A 13,980-nucleotide genomic window follows, 5' to 3' on the forward strand; every position below is an offset into this window, starting at 1 on the left:
CGATGATGGTAGTGTCTTTAAGGTGAATGGCCAAAGATTGAAGCTATATATCGGTCCAACTGACTTGATGAAATGTATAGCCACCATATATCTTGATGAAGTCTGAGTAATCGAGATAACTATGTTGTGCTGCGATAATAAATCAAGCGCTATATGAGAGGCAACCCATCATTTTAATCATTTTTGTTTTACCAGGAGTTTGTTTTTGATAAATAAAAATTCAAAAAGAAGAGTCGAGCCACGACCAAAACTAAGGCGCTTGGTGGGAGGCAACCCATCCTTCTAATCATTTTTGTTGTTTTTGATTAAGTGTAGGTGCATGAAGTACAAAGGAGGAGATTAGCCCCAAATTTTGATTTGAAAGTGAGCCATGCCAATGGTGGTAAGTCTAGGAATGATGGAGCATAGGCGATAGGCTAGGCGCCGCCTATGCCATTGCCTATGCTCACTGCCTCACATAGGCGATAGGCTAGGCGCCGCCTATGTCAACATGGGCGATAGGCTAGGCACCGCCTATGCCATTGCCTATGCTTACTGCCTCACATAGGCGATAGGCTAGGCGCCGCCTATGCCAACATAGGCGGTTGGTTAGGCGCCGCCTACTTATGCCTAGGCGATTCTATAGGCGCTTCCTATCACCGTAAATGTTGCCTAATAACCCGTTTGTCAATGGACCAACCCGACCCATGTCTCATCTTTTAAATATATCCTCTACCCTTAAACACCACTCAATTTTTCTTAAACCTAAGTGCCGCCCAAGCACCCTTGCCCTCTCCAAGCTTTTCTCTTTTCTCATCTAATCCTACAGGCTCACCTTCCTGATTCATCACGAATTAATCACCAAGTAAGTTGCTCTTTCATGTTCCTTAGTTGTTTCAGTGCTACGCTTATAATGGTTAACTAGATTTTGTAGTAGTGCTTGGTGATAAGAGTATGATTAGTTTGTTATGATTTTTTTTTGAAGAATACATCTCATTGAGTGAAAGGATTCTCGTAGGTAATCTTGATTTTACTCCAGCATGTATTGATTGGTATTCACTGTCATAATTTTTTTAGGAGTTGAAATATTGAAGTTTAATGCATAATTTTGGGAGTTGTAAGCTTGACTATGCGAGTGACTCGTTCATCGATGTAATGATCATGGTTAACCAAAAGCATAAGATTGTGTAGTTGTTTATATGCTATAGCATGATAAGATTTCTATGTGGTAGTCTTGTTTAGAGATTGCATTGCTCCAATGAAATAAAGTTGGAAATGATAGTCAAGATTACAGGACCATTGTGTGTTGCTTCTCTATATCAAATTGAGAAAGTGTTATGTAAAGTGAAGGGTTGAAAGTGTGACTGCACTAATAATGTTGTTGGCACATACCATCTAAATGTATGTCGATGAAGTCTGAGTAATGACATCACTCACTCAATTAGTTTGTGCAAACAAATTAAGTATGGGGTGGTGCCATCACTATTTTTTTTCGATTATAGTGAATTTTACGAAATGAGACTAACATGACCATATTATGATCTCAGGTAACATGGCTCTGAAAGGACGACAGGGAAAGGAGAAAGCATCTACCTCACAAAAAGGTCAAAAAAGGTCAAGAAAGGACCAGGCTAATTCCTCCTCTCTTTAAGTGCCTCGACGCACTTTTGGGATCAAATGGGTTCTGGAGGAGGAAGGAAAGAAATGGTATAGAAACAATAAAGTGAAGAAATATGTACATGTGGAGTTGATGCAGAAGGAAAGTTTAGCAAAGAACTGCCCTCGCATTTTAGCAAAGATTATGGCACTAAATCTTGACTTTATCTTCTGGGACATGGGCGAATGTAATCTTGATTTGACTCGAGAGTTTTATGCCAACTGGTCCCCAAGGACTACGGGAAATGAAGTAAAGATTCAGGGGCAAGTCTTGCAATTGAACGTTGATTTCTTCAACTCTTTCCTGGGCACTCCAAGTGTGGATCAATCACCACTCAAGGAGCTCTACAACAGACCTCCCTACAGAGCCATCAGACATACGTTGTGTGGATCAAGGTCCATGACCCGGTGGACTCGTCATAAAGATAATGGTCGTCACAATACTTACCCATATGCTTGTTTGAATAGAGAAGCTCGCATATGTTTAAGAATAGTCAATTCCTGCTTAATTCCTGGGACACAATACACTAAGGTCACGCGTGATCGAGTCTTCTTGGTATATGCTCTAATGACGAATGTTCCCATCAACATTGGTGCAGTTATACAAACGTCGATGCGAAAAGCAAGGGTGCACAAAAGGTCCCATTTCAATTTCGGCAATTTATTGACTGTAATTTTAAGGAAAGAGCACATTGAAGAGGATCCAACAGACCATAAGTTGCCACATAACCCGAAGAAGGTAGATCTCACGAAAATCAAAGATCCAGAAACTGGTCAAGGCATCAACCTGACCACTGCTGAGAGACATGCTCGAGATGAGAGTTTTTTTGCCATCTGTATAGCATTACTAGGTTCACTATGATGAATGGGGGTCGTGCGCCGACTGATGCAGAGCTTCGGCAGTTGGACTATGACTACCCGCTTAATGAGTATGCTCAGACCATGTGTGGAGTGGGGGTAAATTTTGAAGAACCTCTAGATGATGATGTGCCGACAGACGATGATCACCAGCTGCTAGACTCTGATGTGAAGGAAAACTCTAATGATGAAGACTCTGATGATGATTCTGACGCAGGGGGTATGACCCCGGATGTAGAGGAGGAGTCTGACTAAGCAGGTTTTTGCTTATTTATTTACACTGAGGGCAGTGTGTTCCTTCTTAGTGTGGTGTGTTACGCTGCGTACTGCTTGCCCGTATTTATTCTATAGTCGTTTTGATTTAGTCATAGTTAGTTAGTAGTAATTAGTTAGATTTTGCATGAAATTGTTCTTATAGACGGCATGGCATTATAACAGGAGTTTGTGCTGAATCACTACTATTGAAACATTTAGGCTCTAAGTTGTGACTCATTCTGTGATAATTGTTTGTGGTTTAATTCATTTATCTGTTAGGTCAAGAATCTATAATGCTCCCAATTAAGTTGACCATGTGCCATGTGTGTGTAAGGTTATTGTATATTCTTTGTTGCGGCTGATGCTAGAACTTGCCTAGCGTGTGTGTGAAGCGAAATAAAGATTGTGAGTTTAGGAGATGATTTAGGCATTTCTTTGGCAGCCCTAATTTTTTTTTATCTTCTTTTTACCTACCCTTGTACATTGTCCTAGTGAACACTCATTGAGCCTTTAGCTATTTTCTTTGGCAACCCCATATGTAGCCTAACCTATTTTTTTTAAAAAGACCATAATTTGATCCAAAAGCTCCTAAGTGCTTTAAATTGTAGAATCAAGCGGAGTAAAGAGTGTGGCAAAATAAGAGGAAAATGGTGAAAGTGAAAATATTGTGATCGAGGGTGGCTATCATAGGGATGCTTAATAAAAATAAAGAAAAAAAAATGAAAAAAAAAAAAATAAAAAAAAATGGTGCATCTGTCGGGAGTTGTACATTCTCATCATAATTTTTTTAATTGAGTAACAAAATGGGTGAAGAAGGGTAGAGTGGTTGTTAGAAGTTAGTGTAAATGGCATAATGTAGTGTATTAAAGCGCTTAGGGAGCATAGTCACCACTTCTGGCCAAAAGAGTCCTACCCGTCCCTTCAGTCTACTTTGCAACCCGTAAAGACCTATTTGATCCTAACCTTAGCATTCTGATATTAGTGGAGCATTACACTAAGGGCAAGCATATGGTCATCAGTTGTAATCTAAGAATTCTTTGTGAGAGTGAGAGCAAGCAAGTTCTTATACCCATATGTCTGAAAAATGCAAAACTATGAGTGATTATGGGTAACATTTTGTGTGAGTACACTTGGTTGATGATTGTTGGGTAGTTTTATAAGATTTTCTTGGCTTAACTTGTGTATACAAATTAACCATCCTAATGAGTCTATGTTGGAGGGTGAGTTGTTTCTAGTAACAATCAAGAAATCTACTCTTTGTTAATAATTGCAATGTATGTCTTGTTGAAAATTTTGTGTTGCTCTTGTGAATTGTAGTTAAGTATTCGCATGGATGTAATATTTTGTTCGAGGACAAACAAAGCTTTAAGTGTGGGGTGGTGATGTTAGGCGTATTTATACGTCTAAGCACCATAACTTACCCATGTTTTAGCTAAGTTTTGAGAATAAAATACATAATTCTTGCACTTTTAGTCTATTTTTAGTTAAGTGAGCTGACCTATGTGATTAGCATGCCTTTTAGGTACTAATGAGGAAGATTACAGCACTTTGGGGACCTGTGGATAGCAAAGGAAAACTTCACATAAAAAGGAAAGCAGCTCTTGGACTGAATGTAATGCATGGGAACTTTTTCCCGGGCAAACTCAATATTTTTAAATAGTTAAGGATGCAGTAGCAATTTATTAGAGAAGGATGTTCTTAAAAGCCTTATTGCTGAATTTTTAGGTATTATTCACGTTCTGTATTATTTTTGAACACGAGAAGAATAGCAGCGTAGCTTGAGGACAGAGAGAGAGAAACGTGTTTCTCTCTTATTTTCGCTAGCCATCTTTATCACCAGGATCATTCTAAGTTTTGGTATGATGAAGATTTCTATTTTGATTTCTGTTTTATTCATGAGTAGCTAAGCTTATTTGTTAGGGTTATGGAAACCTTATAGTATACTCTCTATTGCTATGGGTTTTTGAATTTATGATGTGTTAATCCACTTATATCACTACTCTCTTCATTTTGATTGAATTCTCATGGTTGCAAACATAAGGAATGCGCCATTATAGCAATAACTTATTCGATAGAAAAGTTACTATTTGGAAAAGAGAGTGTGACGAGAAAATAGGGTTTCCAACCTCTATTTTACACGTTAATGCCCTAGCAGGATTAACGTCTTGGAGAGTTCGTACAATTGGTTGTACACTTTGGATTCGAGAGAACTAAGGTGAATAAATCCTGAATGGTTGAAAAACACTTGGATTTAGAATTAGAATATGTCTCTCTATAAGTGCATACATGTATAAAATCCGTATTACTTATAGTTAATAGAGAAGTAGAAGCTACAAGGTGGACATAACCCTAACTTGTCATTCTCTGTGATCAAATATTATTACACATATCATCTCATCGTTACACTGATAATATTATTGTTCACCTAAATCAAAACCCCAAAAATCTTGGAACCTTCGACCAACAGTCTAATAATAATCGCAATACTTAGTGATCATAGTATTCCCTGTGGGATTCGACACCCAACCCAGTTGGGTTCTATATTTGACAGCGACCGCTTGCACTTTCTAACGAGAGTTGTAATTTGGGCGTATCAGAAGTACAGTGATATTTTAGTAAGAGAATTTTATATTGCATACAAGGGTGATTTAAAATGACCGTATCCACAGGGTGAATTGTGGAAAGGTGGTGGCCTTATTACTTTACGAACTATTTAGGGAGTGTGGCCAGACATTTCCCCATGCACTATTGGTAGATTCTTTTATGGACCGGATTATCAGCCTTTCATAAACACTCGAGAAATGGACTAGTGTGTGAAAGAAATAAGAAAGATCACTCAGAAGCAGTTGGGATCAAATGACAAAATGGGTCACTTTAGATGGATTATTGAGTTTATAGAAACAAATGGTGAAAATATTGTGTAGGTAGTAGGAGGCCCAGGTGTAGCCTCCCAGGAGATTGAGAAGCATATACTGACGTTTGAAGCCAAGGCTTGGTGGATGCTGCTTCGACACAGGATATGTCCCACTAATATGGATAATATGTTGAGTATAATTTAGGCAGCTATGACAGTCCGGTTCATAGCCGTTTATGAGTTTGATATAGGAGAGTTCTTAGATTGGGAGATAAGAGACTAAGTTGTAGGTGGTGAGAAACCCCTAATAGCATACCATGTATGGTTATGAAGCTGTGCTTGAAGGAGTGCAGGAACTCCCAAGTATCAATGAAATATTAGACGCCATGAACACCACTGACCTGGCCCTGATCAAAGACACAGCCAACCCATTAGCTAGGGAGGCAAGGCAAGGGATAGAGATGTTGGTTGAGATGTTTAGACAGAGTGGTTACGAGGAGACTACTGATGCTTCTGAGGTGAGTCAACAGATGAAGACTACACAGAATGATGTAGCGGGTACTTCTAGTGCTCCTTCTCCAGTACTGTCTATACCACCTAGGACACAAGGTATGTGATTCGGGCTATTATGATTTTACAGGTAATATGGATCCAGGCCATGACTAGACTAGGTACGCTAAAGGCCAAGGTTCATAACATGGGAGGAGGCTTGAAGCCCTAGGTTGACACGCAGTTGGTGAGCCAAGACAGATAAGTATAGCATCAGCTTGATGCATTTTAGTTGAGGATTACTTGACATTTGGGTAGTGGGAAGACGCCTAATATTGCTGAGATTAAGTCTAAAATTGCTAAGATTAAGAATATGGTTGTGGAGTTGTACGATAGTCGATGATTTCAGAGCCTGTGGTTGAGATAGTTGTGCCCCAGTCCATGTGGACAATATTTGGGCTATTTCAAATCCAGTTAAGGAGAATTAAGTGGAGACCCAAAAAAAGAGAAGAGAGAGAGAGAATAAGGTGTGAGGAGAAAGAAGATGAGAAGAAGGCTAAGATAGCTAGCCTACAAGATGGGCAGGACTGGGAGGTATAGTTTTGTGAGATGGCTTCTATAGCCAATGGGTCGATACCAACAATTATTGATGCTGAGGAGGATGGTGTTGTGCCCTTAACTACTGTTGCTAACACAGTACCGACAGTTGAAGGGACGATTGTTGAGGAGAGTATGACCCAATCAAAGGGACCACATGCTGATACTACATGATTTGGCACTTTGAGCATCCAGGTATGACTTCTCATCCTATCTTTAAAATTTTTTGCACTGGGGATACTGCAATATTTTTCAGATGGGGGTGGGGGTATATATCTGATTTTAAATGTATGGAAGTATCTAAAAGTCTGATATGGCTTGTAGGTTTGATACTGAAAAAATAGTTGAGATAGGAGAAAAATCTGCACCTATGGTAGAAGACTGATTTTATTGATTTTTAATTGTTTTTGAAATTGATTTATAATGAATTTGGTTTTGAAATTGAGTTGTGATTCTAGAAACATGAATGATTGTGGATTTGAAATAATTATGCTGAGAGTATTTGTGTAAAATTGGATTGTGTTGAAATGTTAAGACCTCTCCTAAATTTTAAATTTTTGGTTAACTGTGTAATATGTGTATGTGTGTGAGATCGTTGTGAATATGATAATGGAATTAGGATTAGGGATAGCACAATTAAATAAAATAGTTGCATAACTGGATAAGTAGTATTTGTAATGTAACCATATGCAAGTGTGTGTGAGGTATTATTGAGTTCCCGATGTATCGAAATCCAGAACTTGCCCGGTTGCTTTTACCTAGGTCTAGGATAGTCAAGTAGGAGATGATCATAGGTCCTTTTTGTTGTAAGTCCATCTGAGATTAAATGCCTTAAAAATGAATTAATCTTTTTGATCTAAATATTTGAGCCTTAATAAATCGAATTTTGTTGTTTACACCAATTTCACCTTCCTGTTTCCCTTACAATGAACCTATTTTAGCCTTGGTTCGCCTTAGACGCTGTGTACCTCAACTCAGGCAAATCGCCTAAGTTGAGAGTGGTTATTATAGGGGAGCGTAGGAGAAAACTAGTATGAAGAAAGTCATGTAGAAGAAAACTTTGAAAGAAGGACAAGTGTGGTGAAAATAAAAGAAAATAAAAGAAGAAGAAGAAAAATTACAATAAAAGAAGAAGGAGAAGAAAATAAAAATAAAGTGAGAAAACCGTACGAAGCCCAATATGAATGTGCTTGAAATTTAAAAAAAAAGACATAAGGGCGGAAATAAAATTGAAGAATAAATGGATCTCGAAGAAAGCATAGTGCCAAGGAGGTGTAGTCACTAAATAAATTCCAAAAGTATATCATACCATCCCCAAACCTATGTTACAAGTCGAATATAGTCTTGTACTGATCCTACCTCGAATGTCCAAAAACTTATGAAGAGAGTCTAAAGGAAGGCCTATGGTATTCTGTACAAACCGATGATACTTATTTGTGTAACAGAGAGTCATTTGTGATATCCCTGAATAAATTAATTGATCCATACTGAGAGTGAATGGGATTTCTTTGATTGTGAGTGCACACGGGTTATGTTGCTAGGTTGCTAGATTGTTTGGTGAATATAATTTGTGTCTATGCCCAGTTGTCGATTATTAATGTAATGTCATTATTGGATCCCTCTATGTTTCTCTATATTCCATGTAATATACACAGTTCGAGTTCTGAAAAGTTAAAATTATGAGGGGAATAACATCGTTGAAACTTGAACTGGAAAATCACTATCATTGGTAGCTTAAGATCTTCCTGTTAATGGATTATTTCTGTGTTTTGAGATAGAGTTTGATTTCTGTTTGCCTGAGGACATTTGAAAGTCTAAGTTGAGGGTGTTGATGTGTCATGGAAACACAACACTTTTGATGCTTAAAACCTTGAATTTATGTGTGGACTTAGGTTATTTTAGTAGATATGATGCACTTTGGTGTTTATTGCAGGTAAACTAGGTCTACAATTGTGTTGGTATGAAAATGGAAGAAAAACGCCTAGAAAGACAAAGTTTGATCAAGATACAAGTTACCTTATGAGTCTTCAACACACCATACGACTCGTAGGATGACTCGTAAGCACAACAGAACCCAAAGCCAAACTGAAAATCTAAGTATGGAGAAGATATGACTTAATTCATCCGAGTTGTAAGCTAAAGGTACGAGTCATGACAAGGAATCATAAGCATAATAGAATCTAAATCTACCATTCAAGATTAAAGTCGCAGAAGTATACGAGGCGGAAGTCTGAGTATGACTCATATAGGAAACCGTAAGCATACTAGTGTTCAAAGCTTGAAAAGATAGAAGTCCCAGGTGGATACGAGTGAAGGCCACGACTCATATGGTCAAGTTATAACCGTGAGCTAAATTCATACGAAGATAAAAAAAGTTTAAGCCTTGAGAGATCAGACATAATGGATACGAGAGGCATGGTATGATTTGTATAATGATAGTACGAGTGGAAGAGCGAGTCGTACCATGTGTCGACATAACTTGACCTTTCCTTGTTTTATTAGGATTTCTGAGTATTTTTTAGATACTATCAATACCCTAGGGCTTATATTTTATTAGGTTACATTCTTTAACATTATTTTATGTTCCAAGATACTCTATTACATATACTTTTTCTTTGTTCCTGAGATTTTGGGTTTTTATTCAAAAGTAGATTTTGGATTTTATTCTTCTCATTATTGTGCGATTAATTACATGCTTTATTTATTGATTATCATGGATTGTTGAATGAACATGAGCGGCCAACTTTCGTGACTAGGGAAGTGGGAACCCTATTGGATTAACTACGTAAGGGAAGTGGGAGATTCATTTATTCTAAAGTAAACTAATGTATCTTAATCTTCTTTATCATAATTGACCTCAGAGCTACTACAGAAGCTTGAGGATAGCCTATATTAGTAAACATCCTCACAAGGGAACTTATGATTGGGAAAATAAGATTGAGACAGTAATTTGAGATTCAGTTCCATCTAATTATTCGGTCATCTCATTTAATCAACTCAAGACTCAAAAGGTGAGAGTTGAATAAAATTCATATACAAAGAGCAATAAGTTGACGCTCTGAGACTCACAAGGTAAAGGGTGAGATTTATCAACATGTTCACAAGACTGTTGATAGTAAATAGCTTGACAACTTTACATGCAAAGCAGAAAAATAGGTGGGTTAAACACGATACTTACGAAGTTAAGAAGCCAGGGGAAACATAGTCCTAGTGTTTGTCTTCTACTGTTTACAACTCAAAGCATTCAAGTTCGGTTAATACTTACTGATTACTTCCAAAATTCCCCATTTACTTTTCCACTATGCTCGTGTGTTACATCATGTTGAGCAACTATTCAGCATCTTCCTTGTGGGTTCAACCCCAACCTAGTTGGGTTACTATATTTGGCATCGACCGCAACATACTTCTTTTGAAGGCTAGTTTTGGGTAACATCACCTAGCTAAGGGCTTTAGCCACTCACTGTTGTGAAACGATCAAAGAAATTCATAATTGAAGATACTCAAACAATATCACAATAATCAATGAATAAAACCCAAAGTCTTTAACTGAACAGACAAGTAAAATCAATGCAAAGCAATACCAAGATCAAAATTGAATCCTACAATCAAATATATATTTGTAAGTACATAGATTGCATGAACAAACTAAAAACATCAAAAGGGAATTTATAGAATACAAGAAAACCCTAGGAAACCATTCCCAAACAAAAGATGAAAACTAAGGTTGGTGTCCATTTGCAGGGCCATCTACAGATCGTAGGTGGTCCCACGTAGGTGCCCCCTTCCTCTGAAATCTCCTGAACTCTCTGTACTAGACTCTTCTACAACATGCGAACCATAGGTAGAACCTACGAGTCGTAGGACTATGTACCCTCCGTAAGTGATAGGTTCTTTTGTGAACTCCTGAGTCTCTGGATCTCACTTTTTGACACCTACTTTGGCACCAACGAACCGTAGGTAGCACATACAGGCCATAGGTGCCCACTTCAGTGATCCAAAACTTTAACTTTCACTTATTTCTTCCGAAATAGATCCAAAACTTTATTTCCTACAAAACATAACACAAAACACATCATATCTAGCAAAAATACCTAAGTAACTTACATATTTTCATTGTTTTAAGTATCGAAAGTGCTATGAATCCATAGCACATCAGAACTAACCAAAATAATAACAATACAGTAACAGACTAGTCCGAACAAATAATACCTAATAGGCTTCATAAGCCAGAAGGTTCAATCAACATAAAGCACACAACAAACATCACTTATAACCTACACCGATACAACACCCCATAAAATTGATAGATATATGATCCAAACAACAAACTCGTGATAGGCAATGCATATGCATGAATGAATGCAAAGTAAATCCATAACACCATAAAATATCCAAGTGTCATAACATACCCAGTGTATATAACTCATCCAGCTCAACAACTCGCAAAGGCAGGACCTATAGAGATCTCTCTTACCCAGCACGACGGCTCACAGATGAAGGGACCCCTAGGAGGTTCGAGAATATCCATATACACTAATCTGGTCCCTATCGAGGAATTCCAATAATTATTATCGTCATTATCAATCTCCTATATCTAATACCATAAAGATGTATATATAATAAATGCAGGGGCTTGAACCTTGGCTAAAAGTGTAAATCTGTAAATCCATTGCTTGGGGTCAACTTTGAGACTAAATTGTCATAATATAGTAAAGAATGCTAGAATTTGTCACTACAAAAGTAAATACTAATGGTAAAACCATGGAGTAGAATCTATCTCGGTCAAATTTCCAAAACATCATATTAGTTCTAAAATCTCATAAATCATCTATTAAGGTGGTATGATTCCTATTATGAAAGAATCAGTTTTAAGTTGAAAAGTGGAAATAATTCCCTGTTTAGGAAAATAGTAGTAAAACCAAGATTTTAGTTAAAATAGTACCACTAAGTGAGCATGACTGTACAATAATCTATGTATGCCATCACCAATACCAAAACAACGTAATTATAAGCATCTAAGCATCTATAAACTAAAACCATATCCTTTATGAAGATAAAATACTCACCTAGAGTCCAACTGGTATCGTAACCACGTCCTTTATCCCATTAACATATAACTAGCACAATATCAAAACTATAATCTAGGGAAACTATAGTAATCAACTATGTCAAGTAATAAACCTTATACTAAAGGATACTTAGCATCAACTATGGTTAACACACTTATAATCTAGGGTGATAGGCTTTTATCGCTTTAATACGTATTTCATCTAAAGGGTCGATTCACTCTTTAATTCTCAAACTCATAATTTTGGTTAAGTCATGATATTCTACCCATAATTATACCGTATCATCCTCACATAGCATGTAATATATATCATAAAATATCTCACAAAAAAGAGTAGACTGAATTCTACCTCGATGTCGAACCATGAGTCCTTGAATCATCCACAATCATCCTCCTTTACTCCAAGATCCTGAAATACCTCCACACTATAAAAATAGCAATCTATAGATTATTAGGTGTAAAAGGAGACCAATATTTCTATATAAAGGATCGGGTTAGAATTTGAGTCTAGAATAGGTCCATGAGTCCCACAAATAAAATCCATAATTAAATCTGTCACAAGGTCGCTCGAAAGAAAAGGAATGTGAGCTCAAAAGTTGAGCACAAATGGGGCATAAATCAGAGCCCAAATCAACTAACAAATGGGGCATAAATCAGAGCCCAAATCAACTCCTAAGGTCTAGGGATTTAAAGACCTAATTTCTAAGAATTAACCATTAAATGGGATGAAAATTGATGGGAAAACTAATGAAAAATGACCAAGGAGTATTAGTCTTGACTTAGCTTCAATAGATGATTCTTAACTTTTTCCTCTCTTCAAATTCTCAAAGTAGTGTAAAAATGGAGGAGAAAAAATAGAAAATCGGTTAAATAAATGGTATTTAATAATTCCTAAGTACCGCTAAAATGACAACTTTTTTGCTTAAGAGGCTACCGCTTAAGTGGAATATGTCCGCTAAAGTGGACACGCACTAGGGATGCGGGCATTGATAAAGTGGTCTCTTGGATGCTAAATCAATGTCCGCATAAGCGGTCCTTGACTTCCAAAGCGTACCTAAGACAAATGGCCAAGGACGCTAAAGAGGCTCATGGAAGCCAAAATAACTTTAAGATCGCTAAAGCGGCCATGTTAGATATCAAGAACCAGATTTTCCTGTAACGCCCCGAAGTTTTTCCTAACTAAATTATTGTCCCTAAAGTATCAAGCATTGGCTTCTAGAATGATTATTACTTATTTTCCTATAGAATTTCTTATATTTCAACTTTTAATTAAGAGAAAACTTACCTGAGGATGTTGCCTATACAAGAGCATAAAGTTGTTATAGGTATACATAACCTATCAATTCTACATACCTAATACAGGAAAAGTTGAAGTACGATGAATCTATGAAATTATGAAATGATTGGGGAACACAGTCCTAGTGTCTCTATCATGCGGATTACAAATCCAAAAAGTCAATAATTGTTACTACTGAATTACTTAATTACAACCCCCCCCCCCCCTCTTTTACTAAAAATTGTTAGTGATTGTCATGACATACATAACGATTGATATTTTGATCTATTTCATATGGGTTCGACGCCAACCTTGGTTGGAGTTTATATTGAAGACAACCGCTTTATATCTCATTGTGAGGTGTAATTTGGGACATCAGTAATGTTGCATGCAATGAATCTAGAGTTAATTGCATGTTGTTGCTCTGGATTTTTTCCTCTTCTCATGTTCATCTTCCTTATGCAATGGATTTAGAGTAACTGAAATTTGATGTTCCTTTGATTTTGCTGAATTCAGTAGGCAGGTCAATAACAATTATTTTGTTAGTTATTGAAGAGCTTTTTTATGATTTTTGAGGTTTAGACGCTTTGATAACTTCGTATCCAAGAATCAAAAAATCTACAAACATGGCGTATGTGTTGTCTCATTTTCCCTGATTTTACTAATGACCCTCAGATTCGAAAGTTTATGTAGGAAAAAGGTACAGGATTTAAGATCTACATGTATGTTTCTCTTCTTCTTTGTTTGTTTCATTGTTTTTATCTTAGTTTAAATCACTTCCTATTTTGGTGATTTCAATTTCTTGACTTCAGATATTTTTGCAGGAAGAAGGATATTGCATTAAAGATTTACCTTTTCGCATCTTCCCATTGATATTGTCGTCGCCGTCAACAGCTAACCACCACCGATATTTATCTCTGGCATTGAATCTTGTAATATGGGAGTTTC

Source organism: Capsicum annuum, chromosome 1 (assembly GCF_002878395.1).
Source record: "Capsicum annuum cultivar UCD-10X-F1 chromosome 1, UCD10Xv1.1, whole genome shotgun sequence".
In the NCBI taxonomy this organism is placed as follows: Eukaryota; Viridiplantae; Streptophyta; class Magnoliopsida; order Solanales; family Solanaceae; genus Capsicum; species Capsicum annuum.